Source organism: Camelus bactrianus, chromosome 12 (assembly GCF_048773025.1).
Source record: "Camelus bactrianus isolate YW-2024 breed Bactrian camel chromosome 12, ASM4877302v1, whole genome shotgun sequence".
NCBI lineage: Eukaryota > Metazoa > Chordata > Mammalia > Artiodactyla > Camelidae > Camelus > Camelus bactrianus.
This window is the reverse complement of record NC_133550.1, coordinates 19,724,767-19,741,655: the sequence shown is the minus strand read 5'-3', so window position 1 is coordinate 19,741,655 and position 16,889 is coordinate 19,724,767. Positions and strand designations below refer to the sequence as shown.

The window sequence follows — 16,889 nt, the reverse complement described above, 5'->3', positions numbered from 1 at the left end:
GGGAAGAGACCTTGACAAGAGAGGTCTCAGCTGAGTGGTGGGATCCAAAACCTCATCAGAGGGGATTTAAAATAGAATGGGAGAGGAGGCATTGGATGCTGGAATTTACATAACAACTTTCCAAAATGGTTGCTGGTCAAGAATACAGAGAAGTGAGTAATTGAATGAATTCGGAGCTTGGGATTAACATATACACACTGTTGTATACAAAATAGGTAAACTATGAGAATAGCACAGGGAACTATATTCAATATTTTATAATAACCTATAATGGAAAAGAATGTGAAAATTCAGATTCATACACATATATGTATAATGAATCACTTTGCTGTGCGCCTGAAACTAACACAACTTTGTAAATCAACTATAATTAAAGAAAGAATACAGAGGAAGGGGGTATTATCTGGAAGGGGGTTTGGTTGAAGAGAGTTTTTTTAATTTATCCAGTTTTAAGATGGCAGGAATTACTGTTTATAAAGTGATGGAAATAATCCAACAGGGAGAGAAACTGACGGTGCAGGAGTGAGGGGGCAGAATTCCTGGAATGATGTCCTTGAGAGGGCAAGAAGGGGATGGAATCTCCTCCTTATGGAAGGACGTGTTGGGATCTACTCGTAGCTGTAGAGAGGACTCATTCTTAGACGTAGGAGGGCAGCCAGCATATTGGGACCCAGGTGGGATCGGTTCAGTCGATTTGCCAGTAGGAGCTTGTTGAAGTGTTTTCTTGATTGCTTCTCATTTATCAATGAAATGGGAAACAAGGCTGATGCTAAGACTGAGGAAGAAGAGAGGGGAAGAGGGCACGAGACGGTCATCTGAGAGTGAATGCACAGGGTAACGTCACATGATTGCCTGGCGGCCCTAAGAGCCCACTTGAGGTTAGTTGCTTTGCCCGTTCAAGCCCAGCTTGGGGTGGGGAGCAGGTGTGGAGAAGGCAGTGTTTGATTTAACTGCTCTTGGGGTTTTTCCAAGTCAGTTCAGCAAAGCAAGACAAAGGTAAGAGAGTTACAGGGTGTTTGCAAGAGTAGAGGACCACAGACACGAGGAAGGTGAGCCAAGAGGATCAGTAGATTTAGGCCCTGGTGGGGTTTGGTAATTTGGGGAGTTTAGGGTATTGGAGAGAGTGAACTGGAAAAACAGGAGGCAGCAGTGTGAGAGTCAAATGTTTATCACTGATGGAGGAGTTGTAGTGACCGGCACACACAGGGTCTGGGATAGGAGCACTGGAATTCGGGGCATAGGCAGGAAGGGGTTACAAGTACAGGGTGCGGGAAGGATGACATTTGTGAATAGGGAAACTCCCAAGAATTGCATCAGAGGAGTGTGATGGAGAAGTAACAGGTGCCAAGGCATAAATCTCCAGGGAAGAAGGGGCAGTGACTCAAAGGTCAGAAGATGGCTGAGAGCATGGAGGGACAGGAGTGCAGTCTGCAGCGAGACAGGAAAGAAGCCCAGAAGCAGGCGAGGCGGGGAGGGGATTGAGGTGTTGCGAAGGGGCTGTCCTGTGAGGATTTTTTAACCTCAGCACCGCTGACATCTGGGGCTGGATTTCTCTTTGTTGTGGAGAGCCTGTCCTGTGTATTGTGGGCTGTTTAGCAGCACTTAAAAAAAATAGATTAAAATGCCTTTGTTTTAAAAATATGGCTTAACTACACTCACGGTGTGATAAGCCAGTTCTGGAACTGATCCTGCAGCTCAGAGTAAAACTGGGCCAACTCAATCTACAGGGGTTTTCTTCAGCTCTGTGTGTGTGTGTGTGTGTGTGTGTGTGATTTGTAGAGCCATTTTGGATTCCTCTGTGTGACAGAGAGGTCTGACCTTGAGGAAGAGTAGTAGCCCACATCCTGATTTCATAGGATTAATGATATAGTCTGGCTTGGTGACATCATTTGGGATGCAAAGCACCCTCTCCCTGGTTGTAAAAACCAAATACCTCCAGACATTGCCACGTGTCCCCGGGGAGCAGAATCATCCCTACTTGAGAACCACAGAGTGAGATGAATACTGAAAAGGCGTTGAGGTCCCCGCTGTCCTTTGATAGAGCTGTTCCTAGGCAGGGCTAGGGTGCTCCTCTCGTCCAGATTAGATTGGATTATGGGATGAGCAGGAAGAAAGGAAGCAGACAGTACTAACCTCTCTTTCAAGGAATTTGAAGGGCTGGAGAATGAGAGAACCAGGGGGAGACTATGAGCGCCCCGGATGATTTCCTCTGTCAAATGGGGAGACTTGCACTGGTTTAAATGTTGGTAGGAATTATCCCTGAGAGGGACAGTTGCCTCTAGAGAAAACGGTCTGTCGATGTGGAGGAGTCAGCTTTACGAAGGAGGAGTGGCATCTCCTGAGGTGCAGGTGCCGAGAGCTGAGGCTGTTGCTTTAGGGGTTTGATGGAGAGAGGCTGAGGGAGTTCCCACCTGCCAGCTTCAAGTCTCAGCGCTGAGAGTGAAGAGAACCCTGGAGGGGGTGGGGAAGTTGGCACTTGGAAGTAATCGTGGCAAGCGGGGGACCAAACTGACCTGAAGAAACCTAGGAAAAGTTCTAGGCTTTCCGGGAAGTGGTGACAGCCTGCGTGGGGCCGAGGAGCCTGGATTTGCAGTGATTCAAGCCGCCCCGCTGGGGCTTTCTCCGGCATCACTCGGGCACCGGAGAAGCAGCTAGCCGGCCTCAGGGGGCTTTGCTCGATGGGCAAGATGGAAAGAGTGGTAGCAAGAGTGTGTTACTGAAAGGATGAACTGGGAAATGCAGCCTTAAAAAGGGAAGTAAAAGAGGATCTTGCTGGTTGATTAGAAAAACTCATGGAGCCTCTGAGGTCATTGTGAAATAAGAAGACAATGCTGTGTTCAGAAAGAGAGATGGATTCTTGAGTAAGTGACTTTGGAACGGAGGGTTTTCAAGTGATGACAGGGCCCAGCGTGGGACCATGGCAGTTAATGCACAAAAGGGAGGAGATCACTGGAGATAAAGGGTCAAGTCACTGAGGGGCCAAGGTGCACGGGTCATGTCGTGGATGCAGATGTCCTTCTGGCCTGAGACAGGACCCCGAAGGGAGGGGGAGGTGTGAGCCGGGGAGAGATTTTCAGTGAAGCAGGAGCAGCAGCGGGGCAGTAGGAGGTACTAGGCTGTAGGAGTCTCCGGGGGTATCGTCTAGTTGCATGGCCCTGAGGGGAACTGTTTTCCCACAAGAGCATTGGAGAGTAAGGGTCTGGAAGTCACACACAGAACCAGGAGAGCGTCAGCCTTCCTTGTTTGCCCTGAGGTGTGGATGGTGTGAAAGAAAAGTCAGAGCCAGCTGCCCATGGGCCTGCAGATTTTTGTTTGCATGTTTTGTTCCAAAGTGGGTTCAAGGATCCATTTTAATCTGTTTTTCACCCCAGAAATCCAGGCTCTGTCTTGGTTATTTCTTAGTCTAAATGGTCCTCTGGCAACTGCATTGGTGCTGGGCTGTTGAGAGAGATGAAGGTTTATTTGATGGCCAGTGCAAGGTCTTTCTGACTAATCCCAGAAACCCAACTAAAATCCCAATGTCTGTCGCAAACCCCCTGGATCTTTAGGATCCAGAAGACTGGGAATCAAACAGACTCTTCCATTCGAGTGCTTCTGTACTTGGATACGCTCTTGTGCCTTCTATAGGCAGAGGAAACAGGGTGGCTTTGCCTTGTAGTTTTTAGTACTAAGTTTACCAAACTAGAAGAAAAGAAACTCCACTGAAAAAGGAAACCAAACAAAGGAACACTGATTTGGCAGAAGGACTCAAAAGGGAGAAATGAGATCAAAGATAACCTGGCTAGTAAGACTTGCTTAGATTGGCCCATTGCTGTGGTGGGAATTCACATGGCATTTCAGCGTTGGAAGCTTTTTGTGCGTTTAAGAGAAAAAGGTGACGGAGTGTGTACTTTGCCTGAATGTGGAGGAAGGGGACCTACTACTCATCTGTTTTCTGTGGCTGATTCAGACACTACGTTTGTGGATTTGTTAGGATGAGGGGGTAGGAGCAAAAATAGGCCCGCCAAGACGCAACGATCTCAGTCAGAAATGTCTCTGAGTCACTTCTCTGGAATGCAGAATGCATTTTCCCAGAGAAACAGTCATAAATGGTGAGTAGGCTGGCTTCCACGCCCAGCCAGGCCAGACTAGCTAAAGTCAGTTTAACGTAGAGGGCTAACAGATTATTATTCTGCACTAATAAATCTCTGGAACACTCCAATCTTATTTTTTCCTTTTATTACTAAAAAAGTGCGAATGGAGGGAGGGTATAGCTTAGTGGTAGAGTGTGTGCTTAACATACAGGAGGTCGTGGGTTCAATCCCCAGTACCTCCACTTAATTAAGTTTATTTTATTATCTCCGCCTTCACCCCCCCAAAATAATTTAAAAAATAAAATGAATAAATTTAAATTAAAAAGAAATTTTAAGTGCAAATAAAGCTGAAGTCCAGAGTGAGTGAGTTGAGGCTTGTGAACAAATGCTTAGTGTGAGGGTGGAGGAGAGAAGGGTGGATTCTGAGTTCTGTGAGACCCTGAAGAAGTAGGGATGGGTCCCCAGCCCGAGACAGACGAGGTAATGGTACAAGATGACACGGAAAAGGAGCGTACCAGCTCCGATGTTACTGCCTTGGTCCTTCCTGCTAATGAAGGTGATCTTTGGGTTGAAGTGTTCCAGCCCTGGTAAGGGGCTATCAAAGCCCACGCCGCACGAGACTGTTTTAGAGAGGAATCTAATTAAAAGAGCTTCTATGTGTCTGTTAATCCCCAAACAGACACGCATCACAATGTATAAAATAGGTAAACAAGGACCTACTGTATACCACAGGGAACTATATGCAATTTCTTACAGTAACCTATAATGGAAAAGAATACATGTATATAACTGAATGACTTTGCTGTGCACCTGAAACTAACATTGTAAATCAACTGCACTTCAATAAAAGTATTTTCAAAAAAAAAAAAGAACTGAACAGATTTACTCATGAACACCAGTTGGTAATCTTGAGGTGATACGGGGACTGGGGCGGGTGCCGGGACAGTAGCGGGAGGGACAAACGTGACACTTTTCAAAAACGGGTGGGCTTAGAGCAGAAGGTGGGCATAGATTCTGATAGATGGAGACAGTGAAGCTGGAGCGTTAATCTCCAGGAATATTACATCTGAGTTGTTTTGTTTTGTTTTAAAGCCAGGTGGATTGTGAATGTTTAAAAAAAAAAAAAAAGAAAGAAAGAAAGAAAAGGTCGTCAGGAGCCCAACATGAGTTCAATAAAAATAAGTCATGTCAAGCTGAGAGCATAGTACCCTTTTTTTGTTTTTTATTTTTGTAAATGGGCGTTATTAGGCTTGTAGAACAGGAGAAAGCCGCAGCATTTTTGTGTGTTTTGAGTCTAGCAAGGAGCGTGGAAAAAAAAAATCGCATTTAAATATAGAATGAAGAAATGTGGGTCTAGTGAGAGTGTGCTTAATCTGGGCAATTGATCTTACCAGGACTGTGGAATGGTAGCTGGGAATCAATTTCTAGAGGAGACAGAAATCAATGGGAATTAAAGCAAGCTCCTGCTCCCAATTCATAAACAGCACCTGCCTCAGGAAAGGTCATCAGAGCCGAGGCTAATGACTGACCCCTTGAAGAAGCCGGGCATTTTGTTAATTAAACTCCGTGTGAATTGAACATGTAGTAACAGTGTCAGAAAGTTCATGCAAATCCAGGTCACATCCGACCCTATGTGTCTACAACAAAGAAAGTACTAGCCGTCTCCCGTCAAGTATTGGTAAAGCCCCTTCCCAGTCTGGGTGCTCCGTTTTTAATTTTATTGTTGTTTTAGGGTGGGGAGAGGTAGTTAGATTTGTTTATTTCATTTTTTATTTTTAGAGGAGGTACTGGGGATTGAACCCAGGACCTCATGCCTGCTAAGCATGCGCTCTGCCACTTGAGCTGTCCCCTCCCCCACATGAGTGCTCCATCTTAAAGAGAAGCACGTTCAGAGGAGAAAGATGTGCAAGGCGGTGAATCTTGACACAGACACGAACGTGACAACAAGTTTAAATGTTTGACCACCTAACAGTGGTCATTTTTGGATGAAGTTGCAAAATACACTGTTAAGATCCGTGAAGAGAAGATGTATATAGGCAGACAAGACTTCATTTCAGTAGAAAGACGTTCTCCTAATTAAAATACCTTAGTTCCTCAGAGTGGTTCAAATACAGACAGACTGGATAACCGTCTAGGCAGGAGATGATGAATGTTTGAACACGCCAGTGGGACAGGAAAGGCAGGACATGCATGTTTCATGTGTCGCAGGACTTGGGAGCTGATGGAAAATGGGGAAAGGAGGATGTTCCTGGGAACATACCACCTCAGTGAGGCATGTGGGGCTCATTGATGAATCTGCGTTGCTTTCATTTCATTTTTTTATCCTATTATCTGCAGCAGCCAAATTATGTAGTTGATTAAAATCCTTTCCGCCATATAACATTATTCATCCTACCTGGTTTTATTCCCCTGTTTTCAGAAACCCTTGACTGTAAAATGCTTTGTGAATTCCTGCCCCGACGATGTATCCCATTTGAAATTCAGCGAGCTATCTGTTATCCGGGGAATGTCAAAATTAATTTGACAAAAACACGCATGAAGAAAGCAGGGAGCCCTGGGCATTCTGAACAGAGATGTGATAGCAGTATTTACCGTGGAACTCATTTGATTATAAGTCACCTAGAAGCATATCACAGTAATGGCCAAAAAGGCTCACAGAAGGAAAAGAATGGAGTTAAAGCTGAGAGTCTGCTGGTAAATAACCTGACCGTGCCATGACCTAAAACATGGCATTAATGTAAAAAGTTGCCATGAAAATTTAAAGAGAAACACAGAACTTGGTAGAAATGTATACACAATATGAATTCACAGAATTCCTAGAAAATTGGAAAGGGGAGCCTAGTAGGATTTCAACTATAGCTGTCCCTCCCATATTTAAAAAAAAAATTTTTTTTTAATGGAGGTACTGGGGATTGAACCGAGGACCTCACACATGCTAAGCATGTGCTCTACCCACCCACCCAAGTCCCTCCCATATTTTGAACTCTTAATTTGGGAGGCTTAAAGGGCTTTGGAAAGATGATTTGAAATTCTTTTATTCCTGAAGTCCCAATAGTTAACTTCAGTTTTCCTTATTTCAACAATTATAAAAAAAGGTGTAGTTTTGGGAGTGGAAGGGATAAATTTGGGAGTTTGAGATTTGCAGATGTTAACCACTATATATAAAAATAGGTGTAAAACAAAAAAACCAACACAACAAATTTCTTCTGTATAGCACAGGGAACTATGTTCAATATCTTATAATAACCTTTAATGAAACAGAATATGGAAACGAATACATGTATGTATATGCATGACTGGGACATTGTGCTGTACACCAGAAATTGACACATTGTAGCTGACTATACTTCAATTAAAAAAAAAAAAAGGATTTTACTGTAAATCTGACATGTATTCCTTAAGTCTGTCTCTGGTTTTAAAAAAAAAAAACACTATAAATATGCTTTTACCCTGAAAACCCTAATGGCTCCTTCAAAAGGAAAATGCATTTACGGTACCTTCTCCCAAGTCACTTTTTGAAATGTAGATTAATGTGACCTGACAGACTGTAATAACAACCAAAGAGCATTTTCATTAATGATAATGGGCAAACCAATAATATGGATCTTGATGATGTTAGTATGAATTAGAATATATCAAGTCAGGACTGCGCTTGTAGCTGGGGTAAAATGCCTGCTAAGCCCGAACCCCTTAGGATAAAAACACCGATTGAAAATTTTGCTGGATCGTTTAGCGATGCCAGTGGCATCACCACCATTTCGTGTACTTCCTTTAGCCTTAAGTGTTTCTAAAAAGTAAATATACTGTCTTCTGAAAGAGGAAGGAAGAAAGGTGAAGAAGAAAGAGGTAAGTGAGGTGAGTCACTTCTGTGACTTTGAAAAGTGTTTTTACTTTAAAAAAAAAAATTCTTGTTTTGTAAGGGAAAGTCCTTCTAAAAGTAGCCCCCAGGAAGCGGCGCGTGGAAGGAATTCCAGGGAATCGAGAGCCTTCTCCTCCCACGCGGCTCTGCTCTCAGTCCTTTTGTGGGCAAGTCGATTTTCCTTTTAGGACTTGTCTCCTCATGTATAAAAGGCGGAAAAATCAGCAGCAGATTTCCTCACAGGAGTGTTGTTCAGTGACTGAACAGTGATTGAAAAGCATTTTAGCTGTCTTAAAAGCGAGCTCATAAAAGAAGAATACAGTGAGAAGTCTTAGCTGAGATTTATGGATTGGCTTATAGTTGGCACAGCATGGCAGATGCGGGGCCAGCCAGCCCTGAACCGGCCACAACCCTGCATGGCTCAGCCCAGCCAAACCCCTCCTCCTTCCCTTTCAGATGAAGTCAGACTGTGTTGGCATCAGGAATTGGTTCCACTCTCCTTAGAGGAGCCCACAGGTGCCTTCGTAACTTACGCCCCTGAGAAAGGACTGAGTAGAGGAGGTACCGCGGTGCCTACCAGATTATCCATGGGGTGAGAATTAATCAGACCCAGCAGCGTCACAAAATACCAGCAGGGCAGTCTATTAATAAATAAATATACAGGGCACTTGCTAACACTCGCTAATAGAATTTTCATTTGAACTAGAAATAAGCTATTTAAATTCTGCGCTATTTTGAATAAACCGCTATCAGCTTCACTAAATTTTGCAGTAAGATTTTTTACTGATTCCATCATGTAATATTTACTAATCGATGTGCTTCAAGGAATACCAAGCAGGGTATCTCAGTGTTGACCCTCAAGGCCAGGAGTGGGTATGTTGTCACTTCTGTCCCCTGCACATTGTCGTATTGTATCTGACACATGTTAGTCATGCAGCGGACGCTGGTTGGTTGGCTGGTTGAAGGGATGTAAGACAGGGTGTCGTGAGCATAGAGTTCAGTAGTGCTTACAGCAAAGGTGCCAGACAGTCCAGTCTGGGCAGGAGTTCTCCGCCCCAGCTGCGCGTCAGAGTTACTGGAGAAACTCTCGAAACGTGAAAGCTCAGGCTCCGCCTTCATGTGCTGACCTTGCTCTTGCCTGTGTTTACATGAAGAAGCTGAATGTGTTTACATAAAGTTCACAAAGGAGACTCAAATGTGCGGCCAGATCTAAGAATCACTGTCTTTGGAAAATCAGGTTTGTATTTTTAGTTTTTTTACTTTAATTTTTTTAATTGAAACACAGTTTATTTGTTGTGTCAATTTCTGGTGTACAGCATCATGTTTCAGTCATACATATACATGCGTATATTCCTTTTCATATTTTTTCACTATAGGTTACTACAAGATACTGAATATAGTTCCCTGTGCTATACAGTGAGATCTTGTTGTTTATCTATTTTATGTATATATATATATATAGTGGTTAGGATCTGCAAATCTTGAACTCCCACTTTATCCCTCCACCCTCTTCTCCCCCTCGTAACCTTAGGTTTGTTTTCTATGTCTGTGAGACTGTTTCTGTTTTATAAATAAGCTCATTTGTGTCATTTTTTTTAGATTCCACATATAAGTGATATCATATGGTATTTTTCTTTCTCTTTCTGGCTTATATAACTTACTATGATATCTCCAAGTCCATCCACATTGCTGCAAATGGCATTATTTTACTCTCTTTTATGGCTGAGTAGTATTCCATTGTGTATATACACCACATCTTTATCCAGTCAGTTGTCAATGGACATTTAAGTTGCTTCTGTAGCTTGGCTGTTGTATATAGTGCTGCTGAGAACACTGGGGTGCATGTGTCTTTTTGAATTAGAGTTCCCTCCGGATATATGCTCAGAAGTGGGATTGCTGGATCATAGGGTAACTCTATTTTTAGCTTTTTAAGGAATCTCCATACTATTTTTCATAATGGCTGTACCAAACCATGTTTGTATTTTTGAAGGATGTGGTGCATAGCTCAACCTTGAAGGGTATATTTCAGTAAGTACTGAAATCAAGTTTTCAGTACCAATCAAGTTTTTATCAGAAAACAGAGCCAGTAGGATACACACACACACAGACGTGTGTGTGTGTGTACACGTATGTACACGTGTGTATCTATATTCACATACACATAAAGACAAAAATTTATTTAAGAGATTTATCTCAAAGAATCTGCTTCCACAATTGTGGGGTCTAATCTGTAGGGCACAGTGGCAGGAAGGGTAGACTGGAAACTCTTGGGGAGAGGTTGACACTGTGGTTTAGCGGTAGAATTTCTTTTTCTCAGCAAAGCCTAGGTTTTTCTCTTAAGGCTTGTGAACTGATTGGATGAATCCCACTCAGACCATTGAGGATAATTTCCTGTACTTAAAGTCATCTGATTGTGGATGTTAACCAGATCTACAAAATACTCCCACAGCCACACTTAGATTCATGCTTGATTGCATCACTGGGTACCAGAGCCCAGGCGGGCTGATGCATGAACCTAACGATCACAGTGGAGGGTATCCTGATAGCATGCCGTAAACCAGGAAATGAAAGTGCAAGTGTGTGAGGTGTGCCCAGTTTGCATCAAGCAGAGAGTTGATCTAGGGGAGTGGGAAGAGATGAAGTTAAAAAATAGTTCAGGGTCAAATGCAGCGGCATTAGACTAAGAGTTTGGACTTTTGAGCTGAAACAGCAATGCTATAGTAGCATCGCTGTCCAACAGAACAGCCTCTGATTGTTTCCATCTGTTCTGTCTCTGTGCTCTCCAGCATGAGAGCCACTTAAGCTACCTGTGGTTGTGGAGACACTTGAAATGTGGCTAGTGAGACGGGGGACTGAATTTTTAATTTTGTTTAATTCTAATTCATGTAAATTAAATAGCCATGTGTGGCTAATAGCTACCATATTGGACAGTGCAGCTATAGAGAGAGCAGTCCGGCAGGAGTATCCAGGAGGCACGGGACGAGGAAACAGGAAGCCAGCAGTCCAGTTAGTAGACGACTCTGGTCGTCCCAGGGCAGGGTGGGCAGAAGCCGGGGAAGTGTTTTCTGTGCTGTGTAGTGGAATTGCCCCTCTGTTGCTTTAGCTGTCATCTTACGAAGTGTCACAGGATAAAGGGTTAATTAATTTCAGTTGATTTATTTAATAATATCTATCCACTGAATATTTCTGTAACCCTGTTAAGCAGGCACAATTGAGAAATTTCACTGAAATATCCCTTGGAGCATATATTCTAGTGAGAGAGACAGACATTAATCAAATAATTACACAAATAATTAGGCAATTAAGATGGTGAGGCATGACTTTTAAAGACGGGTATAAGGTGCTCTGAGAGAGTATGAGGAGACCTAAAGCTAACCAGGGAGGTGAGGAAAGGACTCCATAAAGAGGAGTGAGGCAAGGAAGGGGAAGGAAGGAGATTCTAGGAAGTGGGAACTGCAGGCGCAAAGACAGGAGGAGAACATTTTACTTTGATGGAATACGATGTAACCATTAATAACATTAATGGAATGTGGAAACTGACAATGGCCTTGGGATAGAATGTGGTTGTAAGTTTTCCAGGCCATCTGGCACAGCCTTTGGAAACTGACAAGACTGAAACTTTGTAGAACTTGAACAAGGTGGTTCTATTAAACACCTTGGCTTGAACATGTTATCTCAAGTCAATTTAGCAAGTGTCTATGGCTTACTTTCCTAGCTGTTATAGGTTAAAAGCAAAAAAAGTTTTTCCCTTTTATTATTACAATCCAACTAAAATGATAGTATGTATACATAAAAATAGTTAGATGGCATTACACTATATATATTGCATCATACCCTTACAATTTATATAATGCAAGATGAGAGGCAAAATGAATGCTATGGAACAGCAGTTCTAAACTTTTATATTCTTACATTTTATACTCAATAAGGTATTGACTCCAAAGAGCAATTTTTTGTGTATTAGATGTTGATAGTCTTAGACCATGAAACTGAAAAAATTAAATGTTTATTAATTTATTTAAACATAACCAATAATAAACTCAATGCTCATTAAAAATAAATATTTTTATTAAAAAATGACTTTTCTAAAACAAAAAAATTAGTAAGAAGGGTGACATTATTTTATATATTTTACAGATCTTTTTAAGAGAAGACAGCTGGATTCTTACATTGCTTTTTTGGACTTCAGTTAAAGTTGCAGTATGTTGTTTTGGTTGACGTATATGAAATAGATGCAGCCTTACACAGATAGGTAGTTAGACAAGAGGGGAGTATTTTAAGACTTTACAGGGAATTGTCGATATTCTTCTCTGATACCACATTAAAATTCAACAAGTAGTAGTGTGTTAAAGATTGGTTGTGATGTGAAATATAAAACCATTTCAGTGAATTTTTGTGTATTAAAAACCTGTCTTGTATCTTTTCCTGTGCCTGTTGGCCATCTGCATTTCCTGTTTGGAAACACATCTATTCAGTTCTGTCCATTTTTTAATTGGGTTGTTTGTCTTTTGTTGTGTGAGCTGTTTATACATGTTGGATATTAACCCCTTATCCATCATATCAATTGCAAATATCTTCTCCAGTTCATTAAGCTGTCTTTTCTTTTTGTCAGTGGTTTCCTTTGCTGTGCAAAAGCTTTTAAGTTTAATTAGGTCTCTCTCATTTATTTATTTTTGCTTTTGTTTCCTTTGGTTGTTAGGGGGTGGATCCAAAAAATTATTGCTGTGATTTATGTCAAAAAGTATTCTCCCTGTGTTTTCCTCTACGAGTTTTAATCTATTTTTTTAATTTTATTTAGGTGTTTAATCTATTTTTGATTTTACTTTTGTCTTACAAGTAGGTGTTTAGTCTATTTTTGGGTTTATTTTTGTATATGGTGTTAGAGAATGTTCTAATTTCATTCTTTTGCAAGTAGCTGTCCAGGCACATGAAACGATGTTCACCATCGCTAATCAGGGTGATGCAAATCAAAACCACAATGCGATATCATCTCACACCTGTCAGAATGGCTATCATCAAAAAGAACACAAATAACAAATGTTGGCAAGGATGTGGAGAAAAGGGAACCCTCCTACTCTGTTGGTGGGAATGTGAATTGGTGCAGCCACTGTGAAAAACTAAAAATAGAACTACCATATAACCTGGTAATTCCACTCCTGGGTATACATCCAAAAGAAACAAAAACACTAATTCAAAAAGATACATGCACCCCAGTGTTCACAGCAGCATTATTTACGGTTGCCAAGATATGGAAGCAACCTAAGTGTCAATCAACAGGTGAATGGATAAAGATTGTGATTGATACACGCACGCACGCACGCACGCACACAATGGAATGATACTCAGTCATAAGAAAGAATGAAATTTTGTCATTTGCAGCAACATGGGTGGACTTGGACGGCATTATGCTAAGTGAAAGAAGTCAGACAGAGAAAGATAAATACTGTATGAGATCACTTAAATGTAGAATCTAAAAAATACAACAAACTAGTGACTAAAACAAAAAAGAGGCCGACTCACAGATATAGATAACAAGCTAGTTAGTCATTACCAGTGGGGAGAGGGAACAGGGAGGGGCAACATAGGAATAGGGAGAAAAAAAATATCTCACATTTCGACTGAATCTTTACTCAAGCATGACTCTTAGCATCATGCATGGGGCAGTTGGAAAATATTGGTTCACTGGGTTAAGTAGCTCTTACAAATGTTGACCCATTTCATTATACAATATGAAAAAAAAAATACCATTTGTTAACACACCTCCAGCCTCATCAGAAAAGCCGCTGAATATTGGGAAGCTGTCAAGTTCCCAGTGGCACATGCATGTCATCTTAAATTCTAGTATGTTCTTGCTTGAAAGCTCGAGTTTTTGTCATTAGCAATAAATATTGTCCGCTGTTTTCCTTGAAACGACAGTTTCACTTTGTTCATTTTCGGAAAAAATAGCTGCCAAATACCCAAGCCTGTGTAACTGAATTTTGTGCCTGTCATCTGTCAAGGAAAAGTGGTGTCTACAGAAAGACTTGGCAACTCAAAAATCGCACAGCGCTGTTTTTTAAGACCTCCATCCTACTGTGATGTGCACTGGAAGTGCTTTATTCCATTTCTTCACACAGAATGTTAAACATTGTGTCCTCAAGGGTCAGGATTTAATAAAGTTAGTAATGGTTATGGCTCCATCAAGAACCATCTTAAGTGAAGTGACTTTTTTTTTTTCTTCTTTTTTTGCTATGAGTGTGTGGTGGTGTAGAATACAACGATGACCCATTGGTGCCACTGCTGAGTTGTGCTGGGACACCGGCAGTGTTACCCACCATTGCTTTGGTGCCATCATTGCAGGTACTTACACAGTGAGAGAAGTGAATAACATCTTAGTGTTATTATAAAGATGCTTGTGACCTCGTGGACCCCCTGGAAAGGGTCTCAGGAATCAGAAGTCCACAGAACACACGTCCGTTAGCATGGACAGGAGTCTGATGCGGGAAAAAGAAACCTAAAGCCAAGTTGTTAGGAAGGCTGTGTGAATTAGACCTTGGAGGAGAATTAAGTTTGGATAGATGGGAAGGAGAAGGGAAAGGGATTTCAGAAAGGGAAGTCACGGGAGCAAAGTAGACGCAGGAAGCAACAGGATACAGTCAAACCACCGCTGAGAAAGCACGGTTGGGTGGGAGGGTTAGATAGTAAAATGCAGGATAGAATCAGATCATGAGGGATCTGAATACCCATCTGAAAAGTGTGCACTATCTCCAGAGGACACTGGGAGTAACTGAAGGCTTTTGAATCCTGTGGCTTGAGCATGTTGGTTTAGGAACATCCATACAGTTGCAGTGCAGAAATTCGGTTGGCAAACGGAACAAAGGGCTGGAAGGAGATGGGCTGGGATATTAATTGTCGTCTAGTCGGTTAGGGTGAAGAGCCCAGACGAGAGGGATGGCGACAGACGAAACAGAGGGAGCTGCAGACAAATTGCTTCAAAAGAAGAAGCCGTACAGGAACTCAAGACAAAAAAAAGTCAAAGGTTACCAGTAAATTACATTTTATAACCTCAGTTCCTTGCCAGGGACCTTGCCTCTTAGGGAAATGGACAAAAACTGGGAGTTTCTGTGTAAGATCTCACATGAAACGTTGTTCCTTCGCCGAAAGTCAGAGTGCTTCCTTTTTTCTGATAACAAGGACTGTATCGTTGAACACATTTTCTTTTTGCCCTGTTGCCAAGGAGGCCTTGTGCCAATGTCATGTTAAAGTCACAACAATTGTCCCAATGGTTAGTGCATTTCTTCCTCCTACGTTGTCTGGCCCTAATGCTCTACCTCTATTCTATTTATTTAGATTGAGGTATAGGAGATGTACAATATTATGTGTTATGAGTGTACAACATAGTGATCCACAATTTTTAAAGGTAATACTCCATTTATAGTTACTGTAAAATATTAGTTATGTTCCCTGTGCTGTATAATATATCCCTGTAGCTTATTTATTTTATACATAAAGTTTGTGCCTCTTAATCTCCTACCTGTCTTGCCCCTTCCCACTGCCCTCTCTGCACTGGTAACCCCTATTTTGTTTTCTATATCTGGGTCTGTTTCTTTTTCGTTATTTTCACTAGTTTGTTTTATTTTTAGATCCCACACATAAGTGATACCATACAATAGTTGTCTTTGTAACTTATTTTACTTAGCGTAATACTCTCAAAGTCCATCCATGTTGTTGTTGCAAATGGCAACATTTCATTCTTTTTTTAAATCTCGATCTCTATTTATAATTCATTAATCTTACTATTTTCATTCTGTTTGATGCCAGATGTCATAAGACCTGTTTTGAAAGTGATGGGGGAAGAGGAGTAATACATTAACTTTTACTATATTTTATTCATTTCTGGGGTGGGGCGTTTTGCTTCAATCAGTTTACTCAGAACCTGAAGAAAGCGAGAAAGCCTGTGACATCCAAATCCAAAGCACCAAGGCTTAATTTCAGAGAAACTCAATGGATTCAGTTAATCTGGTTGCCCAATTCAAAGCAGATATAAGCAGTCAGTAAGAGGGAAGTGGAATACCTATTAAAGACAGGTAAATTGATAGCAAAAGAAGTGACTCCTCATAGTCTGGGGAATGGCAGAGAGAAAAAGCAAGACTCAGGTGGGCGTTTCCTAATGATTAATAAAGTGTATGAATGCACTTAACGCAGCGAGTTATCGATAAAGAACTGGTTCCCATTCCGAGAGCACCAAAAGCTGACAATTACCGCGCTTCTGCTGTGTTCCAGGCTCTGTGCTGTTGTTCTACAGGCATCGTCTCACTCACTCCTCACCATGACCCTGCATTTCTTTCTACGATTTCCCCCTTTTTACAGAGGAATAAATTTTGCAAGAGATAAGCTATACACAAAGGCACACAGCTGGTTGTAGGCGGCAGAGTTGTGATTTGAACCCAGCTCTGATCCAGCTCTGCCAGACAGCAAAGCCCATGTTCTTTATTCTTTTGGGGGGCTCCCTTCATTTTTACCTCCTAAATAATAATAGTAGTAGTAATAATAATAGTTATGTTCAACATCCTCTCTTTAAGAAATCAAAAAAATACTGTGCACTATATTTGAGAAAACTTTGAGCACCGAAATGTTGTTGTAACCATTTTTAAATTGGTATAAAGTTCATCAGAAACCTCATTTCCTCAGAGCGCTTTCTTTCTTGAGAATTCCCAGTAACTGATGGGAGGGAGGATCTTGTAAGGTGTTCTTTATCATCTATAGTCAGTTTGAAACATTTCTGTGCCATTGTTTTAAAGGGGTCATTTGGGTTTTTAAATTTTGTTTTGGAAACACCTGTGCATCCTCGTTCTGTTACCACAAAGAACAGCCACTCTTGTAAATGGCTTCTTGAGTTAAAAGAGAAAATGTCATGTCTTTATAAAGCATTAACCAAGTGACAGGAGTTGTCACAATCCTTTGCTGGGCACTAGATG

At 41.5% G+C, this 16,889-nt stretch overlaps 1 protein-coding gene across 3 annotated transcripts in view; it reads left to right on the top strand.

Moving 5' to 3' along the window:
* ANO6 (anoctamin 6) overlaps nucleotides 1–16,889 on the top strand; it is a 187,002-nt gene that overhangs the window by 82,081 nt on the left and 88,032 nt on the right. The window lies entirely within an intron of this gene.